The 19,659-nt window shown below is 38.8% G+C and overlaps 1 protein-coding gene across 6 annotated transcripts in view; it reads right to left on the reverse strand.

The window, feature by feature from the left end:
• The window catches only part of CYRIB (CYFIP related Rac1 interactor B), a 97,294-nt gene that overhangs the window by 38,608 nt on the left and 39,027 nt on the right, over nt 1-19,659 (reverse strand). For all 6 annotated transcript variants that reach the window (XM_059480466.1, XM_059480473.1, XM_059480503.1 and 3 more), the window contains exon 2: nt 4,499-4,577. The gene's annotated coding sequence lies outside the window, so the exon portion shown is untranslated. The remainder of the gene's footprint in view (nt 1-4,498; nt 4,578-19,659) is intronic.

Below are 19,659 nucleotides of genomic sequence, written 5' to 3' on the forward strand. Positions count from 1 at the left end.
AGTTATGTGGTCAAGCAGTAAGCTGAACACTAACAAGAACTAAAGGACTTTAGGTCTATAGTTCAAGCGCCTACAGAGTCAAAAAAAAACCAAAACAACCCTCTCTCCACAAAACTTAGAATTGTCCTTTAACATGTATTTTAGATTTCTTCTCTAAGGAAGTGAAATAAGCAACATCTGACCTTAACCTAATAGAACAGACCACAAAAAACTGAATATGAACCTCCACAGTCACCTGTCTCAACAAGCACAGCTTTTCAGGTCAAATGTCTTTCTGATGAGAAAAGTTTACATATTTTGCCGCCCTGTTTAAAAGTGACTTTTCAAAAAGTCAAAACAACCCTTAAATTAATGCCTTTGATTTGAAGGCTCATTGGACAAACAGAATTAAACAGTTCATGTTGTTCTGAGCAACTATTTACAGGTGAAGAAAAATATCAGCCTTACCTTCATAAACAAACCAGCATGGCTGAAGTCTCAAGCAGAGCACAGTTTACTAAATAAGCCTTTAAACCAAATTCAAAACTCACTTATTTTTAAAGTACTCTATTAACTGTTGCAGTAGGACTACTATATGTAAAGGAAAGATATTTTGGAAGAGCTACACACTGAATTCCACTTGATTCCACTGAAAAAGTCTTGCCACTGATCATCTGCAGATTACTACAATCTTTGTTCAAAGTTTAACTTAGTTACATCTACTGTGGAAAAAAGAGACCACATTGTGTTCCCTCAACACAGGCACATTATTTACATTGGTAATAAACACTATTAAACTTTAAAAACACAGCAATGCATAAAAGCTTCTAACACCTCAATCTACTCCTGTGCTATTGCAGTGAGGCACAGTAAACAAGTCCCAAGAGAAAATACAGCAAATAAGTACAAGACAGCTCAGTTCAGCCTAAAATAAGTCAGCCATTCCTCTTTTTTTTGCCTTAGACACCACCATTAATGCCAAATAAATGCATGCTGGTAGAATATCAGTATCATCATCAGAATTTCTACCACATTATCTTGAGTGTCAAAATCACAACAAGTACTTAACCTCCATGTACTAAGAGCCATTTAACACAAACCCACTTTCACATGAATGAGAAATCAATTCAAGAGGCTCTGCTGAATTTACAGACAAACCTACAACAATATATTTAGAGCAGCAATATCAAAGGAGATTAAGTTGTGGTACAAATGGGAAGTACAAGTGGTTTCAGTTGTCAGAAAGGCAATTTTTCTTAACATATTTACATTCTATAACATCACTTTGGCAGGTTATTCTTTTACCCCTCATGTTCCCACATTACCCTGCTGTTGGTATCTCGTGGGCTTTGCACTGAAAGCTTTTAGAAGTATTTGTAATGTCACCACTTTCTGTGGTGGTTACACAGGTTTCCTCAAACAAACAAACAAACAAACCAACCCTTCTGAAAGCAGCCATTAAAAGCTACACATTTATAAAGCCTATTTCCTTGTCTAACAGAGGAAACATTTAGCACTGAGCAAAACAGAACCAAGCTTCATATTTCTTGCAGCATGTTTAACTTCATATAAACTTTTCCACCAGTCAAAATCAAACAGAATTCTGTAAACACATGGAATAGGGCCTTACTCAAATACAGAATCTCTTCTGCATGAGATCCTTCACTTCAAACCTTTTCTACACACACAGGTATAAAGACAACAAATATTCCTGCTCTTTTTAAGTTTAACACTTATTAAGGGATTTGCAGGAAAGGACTGACATTGTTACGGAAGAAGTTTTAAAGGTTCTTCACAAGAGGAAGCAAAACATTTAAAGATGTGTCAGCCAGACAAATGTTACTTTCATAAGAGCTATACAAGCCACAACAAAGAGTTCTCAAAATTAATAAGAAAATGGCAGGTATGCATTTGCTTTCACTTTGTAAACATAATACTGAAGGTGTTTTCATATTTATTAAAATTAGCATAAATGACAAACCTGTTAATCCACCCACAATATCAATGCAATATCAGTACTGGAGAGACTTCACAACATCAGTTTGCTCAAAACATCTCCCCATCATCATTATGGGGGAACAATTCTAAGTTGCATGGAAAGATTTTTAAATCTTCAAGCATGCAGACAAGTTCAAGCTGCATGTAAGAGATAACACTAAAATGAGAGTGAATAATTATCAGAGATTATATGTGAAAGCAGAAGACAATTATTAATGTTTTTTCTGAACAACTGATATTCTGGAAAAATAATCCCATATAAATTAAGTTAGCATAATGAAAAAGAACAGCTAATACAAGAAAAATAGGGCAAACACTGAAATGATACTCATCCTTCAGTGGCTGTGATAATGGACAGTTGAAACATCTTAAGCAAAAGAAACAACATCTGGATGAAATGGGCATGCACATCTTCCACAACCACTTGGGCTGGTCTTCAGCACATCAAGGACCAGCTGGGTTAGAAATTTTTATCTTGGCACCAGTCACACCAGACCCAGACACAGACACTGCCCCAAGGGATGCAGCACCCACGTGTCACATTCTCTTTCCAGCACAGTCCCAGAGCTGGGAACCTGGGGCAGGTCTAAAACACAGCAGAGCTCAGCACGCTCTCAGCTCCTGCCTTTCCAAAACAAAGTTACTGCTGGAAACAGTGAAACCAAGTTTGTGCAGCACTACCCCATGCTAAAAGAGACTTACTGATCCTAAAGGAAATACTGATTTCAGATAAATACTTTACCACAGCTGCAGACAAAGAACCACTTCATAGAACTACCCAGTTTCACTCAGCATGACCATCCTGTTAAACTTCTCTCTCCGAGAGAGATGGGGAGATGATGGGCTGGAAAAGGAAGCCAAAGTAGGGAGAAAGACAGAAGACTTCAATTCTAGACTCATGAGCTTTTCAGTCTTCTGTACAGGGCAAGTTATGCACCCAAATTTAGTGAAAGACACACATTACTTATTCACATCATATACAATCAGAATAATCCACAGTATTATCCTAAAAGTTACTATCAGATAATGATAATGTGGTTCAAAACTTATGGTGGCACTACAGTGCTTTGGTACCTCAAATGTGGCACACTAAATGCCAGAGGTTTTTTCTCCTAAAAGCAGAAGGTCATACACTTTCAAACCCAGTATTTAGGAATGAGTCTCATATGTATTTTAGTTTCAGGAACTGCAATTTTACAGGCAACAAAACTCTTGAAATTATCGCTCAGAAATAGCTGTACTATGAAAGTCATCTTTATATTAAAAAAGAGACTAAAACAACTTTGTTTTTACTGTGTCATTCTGACAGATGCACACTGCTGACTACTATAAGCTTTCAAAACTTTCCTATCATTAATCTAGGTTTGGCAGAGTAACCAAACCAAGCATTTTAATATTCTCTGCAACAGCTACACGAAAGAACTTTATAAAGTTATCCATGACTGCCTATAAAATCTAGGCAAATTAACTGGCAAGTGAAGATTAATAAAGCACCTGTAAATGCTTAAGTCATGAAAGCTTAATGTTTTCTTCTTGGCTAGGATGTGCTTCTTTCTATGTTCTTCCTTGAACCCAGCCACATCACCCCATTTGGGCAAAGAACCCTTTCTTGACACAAATTCAATGAGCCCTGCAGCTCAAGTGGCAGCAGTAAACAGAAAGGTGAGATCCAAGCTTGATGGAAGGTGTACAGGAAGGTATAATTACAGAGGAAAATTGCTACTTCATCTACAGTATTAAATAATTGAGAAGTGAGCTGTCACTCTGGTACCAACTACCAATGTGCACATGATTTACCTATTTCAAAACCTAAATTCTCAGGTTTCCTTGTGATTGCTGTGTAATACTCTAGCTCAACATCATCTTAAGGACTGGCAAACTGCTATTAAGTGGTCATAGCTCCTCACTGATGTTCCTATTATTGCTCAGTACCCAAAGCAGCCTGCACATGACTTGGTGTGTCTGGGAATCACAAGACATCCTTAGTTTTGTTATCATACATTATTCTCAGTGAAAATTAGGCCTCAACAAACATCCATTGAATAATTGCAAGCACATTAATGGCATCTTCCAAAGCATGTGGACTTCTGCTAAGGCTTCCCTTTGTCTCTCTCCAGAAACTGAAGCACTATATTTGAAGTTTCACTGTTTGCACTATCACACTTCAAATAGTATTTATACAGAACACAGTACAGACACATCCTATTTGTCTCAGCTAAAAAAGCAAACAGACTATGTCTAACATGTCATTAAAGGAAAAAAAAAAAACAAAACAAAAAAACAACAGTCTTTTTTCTTCCACAGAGAGCAGGAATTTAATCAATTTGTATTCCAATTTAAATGCCCACACATTATCCACTGCTACTGAGTCTTTTGTCTGGTGAGCCACAGACAGTTACAAAGAAAAAATGTTGCATGAACTACCTGCTTTCAACTGATCAAAATACTTTGTATTCCTTGGCCTAAAATATTATGGAAAAAAAAATATTCTACAAGCAAAGAAACCCAAGCAAGTGTTTACCAGTTAGTAGTATCTTCTTGCAGTCTTAACAGAGAACTCCCTTCTTCAGATTATTGATGCAGCAGCTCGTCCTCACAATCTGAAAGAGCAGAAGAACCCCATTAAACATAAACAATACATGGTATTTCAATCACATAAACCATTGCCAGGGGTAAATCAAAGTTAATCCTGCAGTGCCAAGGAAACTACATAATCCTTTAGGAATGCAAATGAGACATGCAGAATTCAAAAACACTTGGTGATTTTATGGAATTGACATTACAAGCAAACAGAGAAGCATCCTTACAAGCTCTTCTGTGAGTCAGTAAGGCTATTAGCTAGCCATGATCACAAGCATCAGAAATAGAGCATTGCAGCTCAGCATTACCAAGTTACATATAGTTACAGCACAAAAAATAGAGCATTACATCTCTGCATTACGGAGCCCAGTTACACATAATTGCAGCAGAAAAAAGTAGGTCTCAGTTCAAGCTTTATTTACAGTGCCACATACATTGCACACAGGGAAAAGTACTTCATTGCTGTGGTTTTCATCAGTTAAAGAAAAATGCCACCAATAGAAGTTTTTACCTATCTGGACTTCTCTAGGGTCACTAGGATTTTCTGCTTCAAAATTAAGCTTCTGGTTTAGAAAGATCAGTATTTGTATAGTCAGACAAAACAGCATTTCCTATGGAAACACAGCACTGAGATTCCACTGCAAGCACTTGGAGGGTATTTCAGCTCATTTGGAGTAGATTTATATAGCAAGCAGCTTACCTTTTTTAGTACAGTAACTGGGTGATGAACTGCCCAGAACTGATAGCTTTCTGTTGTGGTGAAAGGTTCATAAGTCTTTTCCCTTTGGGGTTCTGTAGGCTGCTTCTCTTTCAAGGATTTCAGCTAATTTAGATACTTAAGTGTTTAAGTACTTAAGTGCTGTCACTTAAACTGTATCCAGTAAAACCACTGCTGCTTCTCCTTCAGGTATTCCTGGCACTAGAATCCTTCTTCTTAGTATCTTACATCTCAAAGTTTCTTTTAAAGAGTCATCTTCCCATTTTGTCCTCCAATTCTCCTTCTGCTTCTTAAAGCCAAGTCAAGCATATTCTGCAACATGTCTGTTTTTAGCACAAACTTGCTTTAGAAATATAAAATCCCTGTCATGTCATTTCAAATCCAGCTGAAGAGGCATGAAATATTCAGCATTAATTTGTATTTAATCAGCTGTCAGCAGTTCCTCTTACATCAGGTAATCCTGATTAATGGGCATTTCACAAAAATATGTTGCTTTGCAGTTAAAATATATAATCACAAACATCATAACATTACTGATTTCCCCAGCTTGGGAAGGGTGGAGGGAAGAGTTACAAAGTATTGAGGCTGGGAATGATTTTAGTCACAGTGAAAACTACCATCAAAAGTTGCCATCTATTGCCTCCTGCCCTCTCTGCAAAGGAAAAACCTGCAAGCTAAGCAGCACAGCTAGGAGAAAAGGGAAGGACTCTGAGATACTATGCCAAATAAAACCAAGGGATCCTATTCACAGCTACATTGAAGCAAATAATTGCAACAAACAGCTGAAAAGCAAAACGAAAAAAAGAGTAATATTAACTAATGATAACTTTTGCCAATTTGTGTCAAGGCAGTACCTAAGATAAGCAACTGCCTGTCAAGTTAATGTGTTGGTGTTTGCTTTTTTTCTTCCTGCAAATGTTGTAACAAGCACTATTTCTCTTTCTTGCAGAAGGAGAAATCTAAACAACACCCAAAACACATTCGCTCCATTAATGCATAGGCTTTGTTTAAACCATTGTTCCACCACCCGCTTCAGTCCCCTTCATTCATGGACCTCTTGCCAGACAACTGTATAGGTTAACAATTATCTTATAAACTGAATGGAAGCCATGAGATCCTTTCATTCATGCTGCTTGGCAAGTGCACAGCAGAGCAGTTCTGTCACTGCCTACAGTCCATAACAGAATTGAAAGTCTTGCTGCCTGACCATTTAAGAAACTCAACAAGTTCCTTCAATACACTCAATCAAAAACACTTCCTTCTGCCCTGCTACACTACAGTATGAAAAGCTTCTTATTCACTACCAAAAATGGATTTTTTTCAAGCATGATTGATCATTTCATTAAACAGGAAAATTGTTATATTTCTGCTGTTCCACTGTCAGTTGACAAATTCGAATGGTTAAATCTCCTTGTAACTACTGAAATCACAAGCAGGATTTTGGTTTACTGAAAAGAATACCTAAGCTCACTGGAGACCCTTCTGCCCTCTCCAGTGCCGCTCCCCTCCTGGCTGCTCAGCATTTCCTGTGCTATAGTTCCTCCTCCCTGACAATCCATTCCTGCAGCCTGGCTTCAGGAGAAAGGGAAGCCAGAGCCAGCAGCAACAGCTGTGGGGCAGCTCTCGATGGGAAAATCCCACCTGGCAGAACTGCCATTTGTTACAGTGCATTGAAGAGATGATGGAAACATCCAGAAAAGCACTGGAAGCACATCCTCTGTCAGCACAGGGCAAAGAATTAAGCCTGGTGTGATAGCAGGAGCTGGAGAGGAAAGAAGCTGCTGCACAGGAGCACTGCACACAGCAAGGACAAGGCTGCTGAAGGGGGAGCACACACAGAAAAGCTGCAGAAAACATGGCCCCTTTAGAAGATCTCCACAGCTTTCAAGGCAACAATTCCTTAAATATGATCTAGATTAATCCCATTCAGTCCATAGAAACTGTCAAGAGAGATTTATTTTTCTTTTTAAATAACACATCCCCAAAGTGTAACCTATGGTATAAATAGCATAGCTGAGAAAAACCAAATTAGCTACCATCTTAGTTTACAGACAAGATTTGTTCACAAACTCATTTTCGTTACTTCAATAGACCTTTGTGGAGTAAATTAACACTGTTTCTTTGACAGGCTAATGAGAAGAGCAGGTGAACAACTTAAGAGTAAGCTCATTCCCAGGAGATCCTTGCCTGCCCTCCACACACGGTGCTGGCATAGCTTTGCAGGATGACGAATTCAAAAGAAGGAAGCAGACAATAAACCTACTTGTTGCTGCTAAATTAGGGAGACTTCACCTCTTGATGTAAACGACCATCCTTTACTTCATTAGTTTTGTCACTTAAGGGGAAGGTGGAATTAGCACAGCACCTGATTAAATCTTGTTCTCCATACAAAATTCATGCTCAAGAAGACCATTAACCATAAAGATGCAAAAAGCCTTCTGTGAATGGCACAGTGTTTGCTTTTCCCTGGGTACATGTTTCAACAGGCAGAGCCACAGAAAGTGCTTCTCAAGCCTCCAAGTTTCACACTCATTTGAGCTACAAGGAAGAAAACTTCTGAGAAATATATTAATGGCTATGTCCTCAGGAGCAAAGGGTAAAGCCACTAACACAGGGCTTAGCTGGTTTCACTGAGGGACTCAGGGCACTCCATCCAAGACAGCTTGCTGAAATACTGAGGCAAAACAGGCAGTTACTGTCAGATATAGCAGTGTCTACACAGAGCTTCAAGTTAAGTAATTTTGCAGTCTTTGCCACCATTAAAGCAAGACTGAGGCTAACAGCCCATGTAAGGCCCATGTCAGAACCTGCTACATGTCTTCACAAGCAGCTCACGGGAATGACTCAGGCTGAGGTGCAGAGGTCAGTCTGTCCTTGAATTCTGCCCAAACCTAAACCCAACAGCCCACACTCCAGGTCCCTGCCTTGCTCCAGTCAGACAATCACACGCCAAGGATACTACTAAGTGACTACCTGGGGTGGCCCGAGATGCCATTTCATTTCCTCTTTATTTGATAACCTACACAGAATCTTCAAAAGCCCAGACAAATGTAGATTTCACAACTTAACATGCAGGCTATTTCAGCTCAAAAGCTTGTCTGAATTCCACTTAGGAGTAACTCCACCTAGCCTGTATACCTAACACTGGTGTATAGATATGAACCACATTTAAAAATCACATAACACACATCATCTTTGCCTGCACTTGATTTTGCTTAGTCCAAAACACAGAAACAACAGGAAAGACAGCAATGTGGATTTAAGGTGATGTATCCTCCCTAACACAGATCACAACAGACTCTTAGAAACAACAGCCCATCCTAAGATACATCTGAAATGAACAGTATACAAAATGAGCTGAAGAAAAAACAATCCATAAAGATCCATAAAGACAACTGAGTGTCAGAAGGCTTATGGCTTACAAATCTTTCTGGTGTCAGACTAAGACAGCACACACATAGAACAGTCAAAATAACCCCTGCAGAGCTTCTGGCAGGTCACTCTTCATAGTAAATAGCTATGCAAGAAAGAGGCAGAAAGCAACAAAACCAGCGTCCCACAAAAACAGGAAAATATAAAAATACCAGAACTCACTAATAGCCCAACAGCAAGAAAACTTGAGAATTTTATATCCTGCTAAAATGATACAGGCTACTTTTTTCCCTTATGAATAAATTTTGCCAAAACTTTAATTTTCAGTTGAAAGAGGAAATTCTCCTGTGATTTGAGGAATTGGTAGTCTGAGAACTATTCAAAAATCCCCAGTTATTCATTTCTGCACAGCTGAGAAAGTAAGCTGTCGTTCCTTTTATTTCCAGGACAGAAATGAAACCAAGTGTTTAAGATCAAATAATTACACTAAAACTCAATAGTTTGAGCTTCAACTGTACATCATGCAGTTAATAACACTGATGCAAAGACACATTCCAAGGTTAAAACTATTTGCCTCCAGAAACCCGCAGTTCTGCTTCCATGTAACACTGGAGCACTCTAGTGATACCATTTTCAACAAAAATATTCCTTTTTTTTCCATTCATCAGAACAGCATGAGTTACAGGACTTAAATACACTTACACACACACTCCTTACAGGTTTGAGCTGCAAAACCACTAACTATGGTTCAAAATGTACCTCTAGTATTTATTCATGTACTAGAAGCTAATTTTGTGAGTAAATTAGGATCACCCAGTTAACTAAGTCCTAAGTCCTTCCTAAGAGATGGAAGACACACATAACCTTCCCTTGTCCTATGGCAAACATTTGGCAGAGGTTTAAAGTATTATCAGCCCAACACAATGTATTCTCTGAAGTGCAATTCACTGAACAGAACACTGACCAGCTTTTCCTCCAATAATTACTCCAAAGTCATGTAAAGGATTTCCAATTGTGAACACTTTCTCCTGTCAGAGCTGTATTGCAGCTTTCAAACACTGGATTTGGTACTTCAAGCTCAGTACTGCGACACCATTTAGCAACTTCCTTTAAAAATACAGCTTTTCCAAATAACTAAGTATTACAGAAGGACTGACATTTAATAGATGACTATCCTTATCACTTTTTGTTTTATTATTTATTAATTACAACTGGAAATAGGGTATGCTCCAATTCCAGTAGACTTTGCTCACACTGCAGAAGTTCTGACTCCCACCAGACTATTATTGACCTTCAAGCTCTAATTTACTCAGCTTCTTGGAGCTCAGGAACCTGTATCTGCATTTACTACAAATGCAGCAATAAGGAGAAAGTAGCTCATGTGTAAAAAAACAACTAAACTGAAACTGCTAAATACTTATTCCATTTAGCCATACAATAAGCATATGCCTCTGTTTCAAAGACAAATGTGGAAGCAGTAAATATGCCAATCATTTGAATACTCTTATATTAGACAGGAATGAAGTTTAACTGTGAGCAGAGAAGAATATATTTGATGCCAGACTTGAAATAACACGTTGAGTATTTTCTCCAGTTCCCTTTTGAAACAGAATTACTCTTCTGAGAGTGACTCAAGTCCTAGAGTGACTCAACTCGGAGATGAAGAGGCAGGACACAGATGACATGTTCTCCAGATTAGTAATGGAGCAGGTTTCCATAGCAGGGTGAAAAGGGCAAGTACGTACAGACAGACTGAGACAGGACTAATCTTTTCCTATTTCTAATGAGAGGATGTTCTTGATAAATACAAAGGAGGAGGATAATTAATTTCATATCATGTAACTAACAGAAACTTGCTCAGAAGTGCAGAGTCCTTGCAGAAAGTCTGATAATTCTTATAACAAATGGCAGGAGCAATTCTTTTGTCATAAACTGCTTTTGCCATACAGAGAAACAGGCACAAGGCACAACCTGGAATATTCCTTCACTCTCAAGTACAGATGCCACAAATTTTTTGACCTCAGATCTCAGTTAGTGTGTGTTTTCTCCTTGGATACACAACACCCAACCAAGGCACTGAATGACATTACAGGAAGCAGGAGTTAACACATGGACTGATTGTTGGATCAGTCCTGTTTTGTTCTACTGCCTACAGAGGCACAATGAAAGAAGATCCTCCTGTGACCAGAGCCAGTGGACCAGTTCTGCTTTCTAAGAGCTTTAACTGTTACACTTATGAGCAAGCTACACAAACTCTTCAATGAGTTAAGGCTAGTAATTAGTTATAGGATAGAAGCTGCATATCCTAACTGCAAGAGCAGTTTAAGATCTCCCTTGGACAGAGATCTGTCCTAAGCAAAGACTAAACACAAAAGACTTTCCCACTCCATAGAAATTCCTTCTCACCAGGCTCTGTTCTGCTTAGTCTTTCCTGGATACACACCTGAAGCCCCAATTCATAACATGTCCCAGCTTCAGTGTCCTTCACATTCTTACTCAAAGTGTTCCAGCTTCAGCTGGGAGGGAGGCACGAGCCTGGCTCTCAGACAAACAATCAATTCAAGACTCCTTAAACAGAGGGTAGAGTCAGGTGTCCCTTCTACCCATAATTATGCCAACAAGTCTGTAATTTAAAAATTCTGAAAGAGAAAGACAACTTATGGAAAGATGCTATGAAGCCCTTACTCTGGGTAGTTGGTCAATATATCCTTTTTCCCCCTCATTTTCCAATCAGCTGGATTTAGACAAGCTTGTTATCTAGTCCACAGAGAGGCAGGCATTAGTTCCAGCTCTTAGTGATGTTTACACTACCTAAATTTATCTGATGAGTAAATAGTTTAAGCTCTTAGCTTAAGCAGTCTGAATGATCTTTTCAGGATCCAATATTTGTTAAAAAAAGGAAAAAAAATGAAACTGCAAAGCTTATGTTTGAGACCTTGAGTAGAAAGTCTCACCCTGACAAGGTTGTCTGTCGACTCTCAAGTTTCACATCCACTTCTCACTACCCAGACTTTAAAGCAACTGGACTCCTGTTTCTGCACAGGAAATCTGATGAATTTTCAAGCCAATCTTACACTCCCACATCCTCTCATGTACTGTATGTCCTGAGATAGCACAAGATCTTTGTTCAAAGGGTACTTGTAGATGTCATCATCTCCAGAGGCATTTTTCCTACATTTAATGTGCAAGTGACAACCTCAGCCAAAACAGGAGCACAACAATTTTTTCTATATTACCCTGTATTGGAGTAACAAAGGAAGCGTTTAAGAACAAGTCTTATATTTTTCTGCTTAAGCAAAATTACAAACTCCAATGTTCAAATATTCACACCTATGTTCTAGAGATTGCAGCAAGGCAGTTAGTTCATGCTTTGAAATCAAACTTTACCCTGGAACAGAAGTCAAATAATAATAAAGAAAACCCAAAACCAAACTAGTATTATTTATTTAGAGATGTGTCATACTACAGAGCTTTTTTGCTATTCTGAGGCTAGAAATACTTACTTCAGACTAACAGATTGTGAAGAACCACTTTCCATGAAGAAATACAGCCACAAAATTCAAATTTCACACATGAAGAAAAGGAACTGTATCACACAAAACTGTGAAATCATAGCCAGCATAATTCTGGTAGACACAAAATTGTTGTATTTAAGCAAAACTCCAATAACAGACATGCATAGGTAGCAGCTTCCCTTCATCCAATTATCATTTATTTCAGGCAGATGCCAGCACATTCAACAAGAATATCATCAGTACAAGCACTTCAAGCATCCTGAAAAAAGTCCTAGGACCACCAACCTTATGAGTATCACTGAAAACCAGGGATAAATTGTACTAGCATGTGTAACCAGAGTTGAAATTACGGTGCCTGGCTCCTACAGTCTCCAAATTTAGATCAGGGACTCCATCAAACCATGTGATGAGAGTTGCTCTGCAGGCAGAGCGTGCCTGAGGCCGCTCCCCCATGAGAATCCCACAGGGCCCTTCAGCACCGTGCAGCCAGAGCATGGGCAGTGCACACACGAGGTTAATGTTCAACCAAACCAGAGGCTCCAGAGCTCCTCAGAAAGGCAGGAATGGGAACAGTGTGACAGGAACTGAGCGCTGGAAGCCCAGCACGAGCTCCAGCCTGGAGAGGTACAAAGGGAAGCACACACACCATGGATGTGTAATTCCAGCAAGGAGCTGCATCCATCACGTGGTGCTGCAGTGCTCCTCTGTCCAAGGACTGTGATTCAGTGCCTACAGGGTGTGTTGGATTGAGTACAGATGCAAAAGTTAATTGCACACCCTAGATGTGTCTGGCTGCTGACAGAAGAAGGCTACTACACACACAGACAATTAGGAGCACTCAGAACAGTTAAATCATCAGCTCTAACAGGACTGACTGAGCCTTGCTGGCCTCGCTCAGTGCAAGTGCAGAAAGCTCCCATATCTGTCTCAGAAGGAGTCTCAGAGTAAGTAAAGCTAGTTAACTTTCACAGTGTTTAGTTTGAGGGTCACCATGCCCAGCATGGGCTAAAACAAACATTACCTACTATGGAATTATTTGTATTGCCATTCATGAACTCACACAATTTATCAGGGACATCTCATGTGGCAAAGACACTGCCAAAGAACTGGATGATTTATGGGTGTTCTTATAGCAGAAATCTCTTATAGCAGGACCTTTCCAGCAACAGATATTTTCCAGCAGTCTCTGAATACTGGAATGTGACAAAAACAAGACAGAGGAAGTATAAGGATAAATCTTGTTAATAAAGATATGCTTCTCACTGTGGCTGAACTAGAAAATTTCTTTTGCCTAATGGTATTGTCATAAGCACCAAAGAAAGCTCACTAACAAAAGGAGGCTGACTTCACAAAGAGCAGTGCAAAACCCCTTTGCATGGACAAGAGGCTTCCAGTAGTTTTCTTGACTTTAAATAAAAAACAACCTGGCTTTCAATAATTTAGTAACAAGACAAATATTAACTTATTCATTATTGTATCACTCAAATCTAGAAATGGATGTTGGCCTTCTGAGCCTCATCTCATTTTTGTGCAAATTGTTATTATCTAAAAAATAAAAGCATCAGCAAAAATAGTATTAAAAACAAAGCCACCAACAATTACTAAGATTGTCCAGATCTGAAGGTATGAAAAGGTTTCACTTGGATCTGCTTTCAGTCAATGTATCACTTCAGAGAAACTAAAGGAGTCCCATATCCTATTACTAACTTTAGTTCTATCTTATAAACATGTTTTATGAGGAGTCATTCAGCTACAGAAACTCAGTCCAGTTGCTGCAGTAACTAGAGAAATATGCATTTGATCCCTGGTTTTTACTACAACTTCCTATTTGCTTCCAGGTAATTAACACTGCCATACCTCAGTTCCTTATCTTATCTTCTTTCATGATAAGGCCAAACATTCAACACTAGGAAGAGAAGGACTTTAGCCAGGTGTGTTGTCTTTGAATTCTGCTACAGAAGAGTTGGCAGGGCAGCAATGGATAAAGGCAAAAGCACAGAAGAGGCTGTTTAGTGACTCCCCAGGCAGTCACTGAGGATACTTTATGTGAAGCACACATGCACCATACCCCCAAAATCTCTGCACTACATCACATTACAGACAGAAGTTGCTGAAGCAATACAGACTCCAAAAATCAGATCCTGCACTCCAATCCAGCGAAGATATTCATGTTAAACTCTCATCCATCAGCCTGAAAAATAATGGAAGTTACTGTTTTACTGCTGAAAACTTGAGCTTCTTAAGCCTTTAAGTTAAGGCCCTACAGACAGTAAGAAGTTAACTAATCATTTGAGACGGTCCAGTCTAATCCTGGACATAAACAGTAACTTCACTTTAAATATGCATGTTATAGTTTAAGAAAAATCTTTTATTAAGACTATTTTAATTATAAAATCACTCAAGTGTTCCAAAGTGCTGATCCATCTATCCTTTAATAAAGATGACAAAAATAATTTTTAAAAAAGGGAAAAGATGCACATGTTAAACAATGTGCTTGAGGGGAAAAACGTTTCATCCAGATCAACCAACTTCAACACTGGCTACTGCTGGATTATCAGAGAGGAATGTCCTAATATGTCCTGTAGTTAGAACACATTTCTTAAAAAACAACACTGAACCTACACTGGGACAATTTCCTAAAATGAAAAATGAGCATGAATGCACAAATTGCATTTTAGTAAGCATATTTAATGTACAGTATAAACTGCTCCCATGGAAGAAGCCTTCAAGCAAAAGAAATTTGTGCTTAGACCATTAACAAGATCCACAAATTCTATCCTCTCTCACACAACAAGAGTCTATAACAAGTCTGTAGAACTAGTGAAGAATAAACAACACCTGGAAAAGTAAAACCAGCTAGTTTTCTTTTGCTTGTTTTGCTAGTCAGCCAGACTATACTCTGTGATCATGAACAAAACAGAGAAGTCATTAAGCAGCTCATGAGACCATGAAAAGCATTCTCAAGGGCCAGGCAAGGAAACAAGGGTAGTTCAGAAAGGTGGCATCTCTGACTCTGGCTCCATGTCACATTCCTGACAGATAGCAGAAGGCATGAGCAGATATGTTCCTCTCCCTACCCTGAAACCAGCAAATACAATGTATCACAAGAGAAGATACAAAACCTGTAACTTCAGGCACACAGACCCTAAGAGGTATCACATCCTGTTATTACCGGAATACAACAATAACAAGAACTAGTTCACTGAGAAACCTGATATTTGAGGCAGTTTCTGGAGCCCCATGTGCTGCCTTTGTGCACACACACAGCACCACAAGAGCAACATGTGGTAGGAAAATAAACTCTGAGGAAATAATGTCTTCCTTACCTTAAACTCTTGTACACACTACCAAAGTTTTGATTATCATAAGGAGTTATCAAACATTATTTTACAGACTTTTAGTTTCTTCCACTGAGCACTCTGCCTGCAATGGGAAAGAGCTGCTTCAGCACTCAATTATGTCAAGGATCACTGTTTCAAAAAGGTACATTGGGGTAGTGCCAAGCCACTGAAGCAGATTTATTTCAGAAAACAGAGCCATAACTTTTCTACTAGACAATAAAAGCTACTGCTTAAAGGCAGTGATTCTCAACCTCCTTCCAACTGCAGCTCTTCCTACCTTTTGTCATAATGAGCCCTAACTCTGGCAGCCCAAAGGCAGAACTCTGACTTTACTTCCTCTGAGATGTGAATGAGAGCAGGGGAATGGCAAACACGATCATTCCTCAGCACACCAACTCAGGCACAATTACAGCACACACTGAGCGACAGGAAGTTCAGAAGATCCACAAAGTGAAAAGAAGTGTACTTAAGACCACATAGGGACAAAAAAGGGGTGGAGGAGAGGGACAGAAAAAGAGACACAGCCAGAAACCAGCCCACAGATGGCTATACCTGACACATTCTACTCTTCAGGATGCTGCTGTTGATGGAAACTTCTCACTATAGTTACCCTGGGCTCCAATAAAGCTGCTGTCTTGCACCCACAAAAGGACAGGTCTAGAATTTCTCGTTTAAATTGAATTAATATTTCATACCATCAATTTTATGGCTGTCAAAGTTTTCCATTGCAAGTCCTAGTAAGTTAATAAAATGCTTAAATACAAGATATACATTTCACATCTTACACTACTTTAGGTATTTACAATGGGAAAAAGCCATGAGGCAAAGAACCCTAAACATCATACACCCTTTACATAAAAACTGCTCTAAATTACACTCAGCCACATCAGCACCCTTGCTAAGTTAACACAGAGAGACTGCTCTACAGAGAGCAACAGAACAGTTTAGTGTCTTAACCTGAATCTATTGCTACCTTTCATCGGAAATCAGAGCTCCACAAAAGTTTTCTTAACTATGAAATCTTTTGAAAGCTTGAGTATTAATAATGCTTTAATGCATTCTATTATCTATGTGACTGTTCATGACTTTGGATCTGCCACAGGCTGCCTGCTCCCTCACCCTCAGCAGGCTCCTCTGGTGTGCAGGCATTGTTATCAGGCATATTCAAATCAGTAAAGCACTCAAGTGTTGCAACACAGTTTAAAGTCAACACCATAAACACCATTACCAACATGCAAATTCATAGCTTTCAGCCTTCTCCTTAGTGTGCTGAAGAATAAAAAACTTACTTTTGGCCTGTTTACTCTTTAAAAATGCCTAGCTGGATATTTTAATAGAAAATGAGCACTTCTGAAATGACTGACCCTTAAGACTTTGCTTCCGCTTTCAAAAATTCTAACCAAGTCTACTTTTCCCTATTTATAGAATTGATACTCAGAGGCTAAAATAGACACTATTAAAAAGCAAGCAACTCCAGATCCTCAGCTTAGTTAAGAAAGACAAAAAAATGTCCTACAACTATTTGAGGAGAAGAGACCAGGCCAAATAATACAAGTCTGGGAGAAATCTCTGTATATGGAAGTAAGCCCCTGGGCAAATTATTCAAATATGAATAAACTTTGCACTTACCTGAGGGGAAAATGAAGAAGTATCTGCAGCTACCAGCCTTGTTCTTATAAATCTCTTAACTCAGAACTACTCCAAACATTAAGTTTTACAGCTGTACTGTATCACAGTTAAGAGCAGGCAGGCTTTCAGCTTACCTCTGTAACTTGACTAAAAGGGGAAGTTAAGCAAGTCCCAGTATCTGTTCAGTCAGTCTAGATTAATGTACTTGTACTGTTAAAGATTCCTTAATTTACACTGTCTCTAGGTAGCTATAATTACAAAAAAATGCAGAAGAGTATTTTTAATTGGCAAAGAAGTCTTGGCAGTTTGTTCTTTTCCGTGGTAGAAAAGAGATAAAAATCAAGGAATGCCATTCCTGGATGCTTTCATTGAGGAGATAGCATTCAAACTGTTAAGGCAATTTTGTGGTACATATATGAACAGGCAAAAAAAAAAAGCATGAATTCAATACCTCCTTGAAGGCGAAGGGAGTCTCCCATTATATTCTAAAGTACCTACAAAACTAATTTTGAACTGGCACAACTGTACAGAATTCAAAGGCAGGCATCAGGGCAATCAATCTCATGTTACTCCTGAATCAGTCTGACAGTGAAGATTGCTTGTGACAAAGATCACAGGATTAAATTTATCTCCAAGTTTTTATTTAAAGCATTTGCCTTCACAACTTTGATGGGAGGATATCCTATAAAAGGTATCTGCAAGACAGTAAGTGCTCCTACCTTAAAGATCTGTTCTGTCATCAGACCTGAAAATGCTCACTTCTCCTCCCAACAAAAATGAGGTTAACTGGCCTGAATTACCAGCTTTTGCTTTCTTTGAAAAACATCTAAAAGCAGGAAAGATGCCAGAATTTCTTAGGACAGTTACAGACATAACCCATTCAGGTCCTCACAAGTAACTTGTCACTGACAACCATTTATTGAGACTGGATTAGTAAGAATTATTGCTACTTCTTTACAAGCTTGATATTGTCAGAGGAAAAGCCTTGAGATAGAAGGTTTTGAGACTTAAAACCACTGAAATTGAAAATGAACATAATGAACTATAAACTCTGAACAAAACTACTGCAAATTTATTTAAGCTGAGGAGGAGGAACTGGACAGAGGTAGGGGTAGGAGGCAATATTAACCACTTTATCACCAGCCCCCATTATCTCCCAGGGGAGACAGGAAGACACATCTTTTGTTACTGTACTGCACAGAAAGGTTAGCTCTGAGCAAGCAGGAAATTTTAAAATATATATAAAAATCAGGAGGGGGAAGGCTGTCATGCCAGGAACACAGTTAAAGCCATGCTGTAAATGATGTAACTAGTTCCAAGAAAGCAGCTGTAGTTATGGGTTATGTAGGAGCCTGTCTTTCCACCAAAGTCAAAACTCCATCAATGTCTGTGATAAAACAGAGGAGTTAATACAGATATTAAATCCTGCAAGTGTCAAGTACTTGCAGGATTTAATATCTGTGTACACTTACACCTTTCCACCATCTAACCATCAAAAAGAATCTCAACTTTCTTGTTTACAGATTACAGTTAAAACTGCAATTTTCATCAAACACCTTTAATTCCAAAGGCATTGCCATTCACACCAATGCCTCAGCCTAACTCCAACCCCAAGCACACACAGCCCTTGACACAAAAATCATGACAGTCAGTCAACATGTTACAGTCACATACTCAAACAGATTTCAGTTTTACTTTTCATGTTTATTCAACACAATCCCTCCCAACTCCTCAGAATAAATCAAGGTTTCTTTCCCATGGGCTTTACTCTTTAAAGACTGCAACACCACAGAGACTGTCAGGTACTCAGAAATTCCCCATAAAACTCAGCTCTGTCACCATGAACACTTACACAGTGAGACTGTCTTATCTTCTGAGTTTACACACCAGAGATTTATTATCAGCTGAGTTTTAGCTTGGTTTCCTTCTCTTTTTTCTAGCCTTCATACCTATCTAACCTATCTTCCATACAGCTGAAGCTAGACCTCATACTTAACCTCACTTCAAGCTGTATCATGGGAAGAAAAATACAGTCCATTCTCATGAGAGAGTTTTATATGTAGATGTCTAAAGTCAGGTCTAACCAAATTGTGCTTAATGAACACTGAGATAAAAAAGAAGAAAAAGTATTTTTTTCCTTGTACAACACAAATAACTGCAAAAAGAATTTGCTGGTATGTGTAATTTTTTTTTCCTTTCCCCAGACACCTTTTACAGGACTGTGTCAGTTACTTAAACAGTAGCCAGCAAAATGTGCTGCAGTGCAGTTGGGCCAGCCATCATTTTCTGCTCATCTTTATACACAAAAAGCTGCTACTCAGCAATCAAAATCCTTGTAAGTTGACAAAAAGTCACTTACAAATACTGCCAAATTATTGTTTCAGTTACAGGCACAATTTAGATCACTTTTATACTAAGATACAATTTAGAGTTTGTGTTTCTTTGACAATATGACACAACTGCAATGACTGTGATACCCAATTTTATTTAAACAGAACAGTCTGTCAGCACTATCTGTGAGACCAAT

Source organism: Ammospiza nelsoni, chromosome 1, assembly GCF_027579445.1.
Source record: "Ammospiza nelsoni isolate bAmmNel1 chromosome 1, bAmmNel1.pri, whole genome shotgun sequence".
Taxonomy (NCBI): domain Eukaryota; kingdom Metazoa; phylum Chordata; class Aves; order Passeriformes; family Passerellidae; genus Ammospiza; species Ammospiza nelsoni.